The 3741-nt window shown below is 37.8% G+C and overlaps 2 non-coding genes across 2 annotated transcripts; both read left to right on the top strand.

The window, feature by feature from the left end:
* The first annotated feature begins 452 nt into the window (after positions 1-452).
* On the top strand, positions 453-557 carry LOC128291996 (small nucleolar RNA R71). The gene has a single exon (XR_008281980.1). It is a non-coding gene; the product is annotated as a small nucleolar RNA R71 (small nucleolar RNA).
* A 2861-nt stretch (positions 558-3418) lies between these two features.
* LOC128292118 (small nucleolar RNA R71) lies at positions 3419-3525 on the top strand. Its single transcript, XR_008282103.1, has one exon. It is a non-coding gene; the product is annotated as a small nucleolar RNA R71 (small nucleolar RNA).
* The last annotated feature ends 216 nt before the right edge of the window (positions 3526-3741 follow it).

Raw genomic sequence — 3741 nt, 5'->3', positions numbered from 1 at the left:
AATTGGGGTGGTTCCTCCAACCTGCATTATAAGTGTTACTATATGGATTGTTTTGAGGTCGAGGATTATTACCCATGTAGTTTAATTGCTCGTTATCCATGTTGTGGCCATAAGGTTGGTATTCCGAATGGTTTGTTCCACTGCTACTTGCTTCGCACTGCATTACTGGGTGAACCTGTGAAGAACTAAGAAAACCATCAATCTTTTTATTCAAGAGTTCTACATGATTTGACAGCATGGTGACCGAATCGACGATATAAATATCGACTATTTTCGTTGGCTTTATCTTTATGACTTGCCACTAATAGTTATTCAGTGACATCTCCTCTATAAACTCATAGGCATCTTCCGGTGTTTTATTGTTGATGGTTTCGCCCACCGCTGCGTCAATCATTTGCCGAGTCAAAGGATTCAGACCATTGTGAAATGTTTGTACTTGGAGCCAAAGCAATAACCCATGGTGAGGGCACCATCTCAGAAGGTCCTTGTATCTCTCCCATGCATTGTAGAGTGTTTCTACATCCATCTACACAAAAGAAGAGAATCATTATGTAATTTAGCCGTTTTAGCCAGCGGAAAATATTTTAGTAAAAATTTTTCAGTCATTTGTCCCAAGTAGTAATTGACCCTCATGGTAACGATTTCAACCACTGTTTATCTTTGTTCCTCAATGAAAAGGGAAACAACCGAAGACGCATGGCATCATCAAAAATGCCATTAATTTTAAATGTATCGCATAGTTTTAAGAAGTTGGCTAAATAAGGGTTGGGATCCTCATCCTGCAAACCATCAAACTGAACAAATTTTTGTATCATTTGAATAGTGTTAGATTTTAATTCAAAAGTATTTGCAGCTACAGCAGGTCTAACTATGCTTGATACAGGTTAAAGAAGGTTTAGCATAATCATACATAGTGTGTGGAGTAGGATTTTGATTAACTGCAATTGCAGGAGGTAGCTGCTTACCTTAGTTTTCAGCTATCTCTTCGGTTGGGGGTTGAGTACCGTCTTCTTGCTCGTTCTCTATGTATCTTAAGCTTTACCTTATTTCTCTTTGATTTCTACGAACTGTACGATCAATTTCTTCGTTAAAAAGTAATGGTCCTGACGGGTTTCTTCTAGTCATAAACTATAAAAACCTGCTAAGAGAAAGAAAGAGTAGGTTAATTAATAATAATAAAATAAAATTAATTTGTAAGAAAAATAAATGGATAAAGTAATCAAAATTGAGTGTTCCTAATATCTTAGATCCCCGGCACGGTACCAAAAACTTGATCGTGTGATCTCGTGATAGGTTTTAAATATTTATAATTACTCGTTCTTGAACTAACTATTATTACGATGTAGGCAAGTGTACCTATCGAATAGTAGTATAATTTTAGCAAGACCGGATGTCGAACCCAAAGGAATTAAAAGTACTAGTAATGACTATATTTTTTATTATCTAGCCTAAGAATAAAGAGGTTTTTGTTTTAATTCACTAATTATCTAAACTAAGAACGCACAGAGAAAAGAATTGGGAAATTGCTTTTGGGAAAAATTGATTGACTTAAGACAATACCTAAGGAAAAATCCACCCAGACTTTACTTGTTATTCTGGCTCCGAATTGGATGATTTATTCATTCAACATGTTCCATAGAAATCCCTAAGTTATGTTATTATCCCTATTCAAGACTAATAACGTCTAATCCCTAGATTGAATAATCGAGACTTTTCTCTAATTAACACTCTAGGGTTGCATTAACTCGATCTATGGATCCCCTTATTAGGTTTCACCCTAATCCGGAAAAATCTTGTCACCCTATGTCTAGGCGCGCAATCAACTCCGCTTAATTATGACAATTGTACTCTTAAACAGGGTCTATTCCTCCTCTGAATAAGAGCATAGCATGTCTTGAATCAGTATCCTGGGATATCAAAACAATAATTAAGAACACATAATTAAGAACAAGTTAAATATTTATCATACGATTCAGAAAATAATAACAAGATTCGTCTTAGGTTTCATTCCCCTTAGGTATTTAGGGGTTTTAGTTCATAACTAAATAAGAAAACATCTCAGAAGAATAAAGAATACAAAACATAAAGAAAACCCAAAACTCCTAAAGGGAAATTGAGGAGAGATCTTCAGTCTTGATGATGAATCCGGCTTCTGAGATGGATCAGTCGGCTTCCTTGGAGTAATTCCTTACTCCCCCTTCTTCGCCTCCTTTTTCGTCCTTCTCTAAGGTGTATTTATAGGCTTTGGAATGCCTAGAAGCCCTCAAAATTAGCCTTTTTCGAATTAGACTCAACTTGGGCTCGGCAGGGACACGCTCGTGGCACACTCGTATGTTCGATTACTTCAGGCCGTGCTCGAGCCTGCCAAATTGACATGGTCATGTCGTCTGCCCGTGTGAGGAGGTCCAGGCCGTGTTGATTTCGTACCATGGCCCATTTTCTCCGTTTTTGGCCCGTTTCTCATTCCTTTCCCTCTCCTATGCTCTTCTAAGTATAAAACATGAAATTAGAGCTTTAGGAGCATCGAATTCACCAATTCTAATGAGAAATCATCCATAAAATGCATTAAACATGGGGTAAAAATAAGTATAATTGATGGTTTATCACTCATTCTTACCTTCGCTTACCACTGGTTCTGGTATTGGTTTTTCCACTAACGCTTCTTCATCTTGAATGGAAATTGCGTTTAAGTTACTCCCTTGGGTTAGATTCAGTGTTGCTTGGTAGGTTACCTTGTGGTTTTTTGGAAATCAACTTGGCAAGCTGTCCAATCTAAGTTTCGAGCCCCTAGATTGATGCTTGTTGATTTTTGAGTGCCGTCTCGGTATTCTAAAAACGAGTCTCTGACACCAAGATGAATTTGGTTAGCATCTCCTCAAGGTTCGACTTTTTCTTCTACTGATATGGTGGTTGTTGAAAGCCTGGAGGGGGTGGTGGTTTCTGATTTCCTTGGCCTTCCCATGAAAAATTTGGGTGATTCCTCCAACCTGCATTGTAAGTATTACTATAAGGATTGTTTTAAGATCGAGGATTATTACCCATGTAATTTAATTGCTCATTCTCCATGTTATGGCCATAAGGTGGGTATTCTGAATTGCTCGATCTACCTTTATTTGCTTCGCACTGCATTACTGGGTGAACCTGTGAAGAACTAAGAAAACCATCAATTTTTGTATTCAAGTGTTCTACCTGATTAGAAAGCATGGTGACCGAATCGACGTTATAAACACCGGCTATTTTTGTTGGCTTTGTCCTCATGACTTGCCACTGATAGTTATTCAGTGACATCTCCTCTATAAATTCATAGGCATCTTCAGGTGTTTTATTATTGATGGTTCCGCCAGCAACTGCGTCAACCATTTGTTGAGTCCAAGGATTTAGGCTATTATGAAAGGTTTTAACCTATAGCCAGAGTGGTAACCCATGGTAAGGGCATCGTCTCAAGAGATCCTTGTATCTCTCCCATGCATCGTAGAGTGTCTCTAAATCCATCTGCACAAAAGAAGAGATATCATTACTTAATTTAGTTGTTTTAGCTGGCGAGAAATATTTCAATAAAAACTTTTTGGTCATTTGTTCTCAAGTAGTGATTGACCCTCGTGGTAACGAGTTCAACCACTATTTAGCCTTATTCCTTAACGAAAAGGGAAACAACCGAAGGCGAATGGCGTCATCAGAAACGCCATTAATTTTAAAGGTACCACAAAATTCTAGGAAATTTGCCAAGTGAGCATTGGGATC

The sequence above is a fragment of the Gossypium arboreum genome, chromosome 4 (assembly GCF_025698485.1).
Source record: "Gossypium arboreum isolate Shixiya-1 chromosome 4, ASM2569848v2, whole genome shotgun sequence".
NCBI classification, from domain to species: Eukaryota; Viridiplantae; Streptophyta; class Magnoliopsida; order Malvales; family Malvaceae; genus Gossypium; species Gossypium arboreum.
This window is presented reverse-complemented; position numbering and strand designations above follow the sequence as displayed.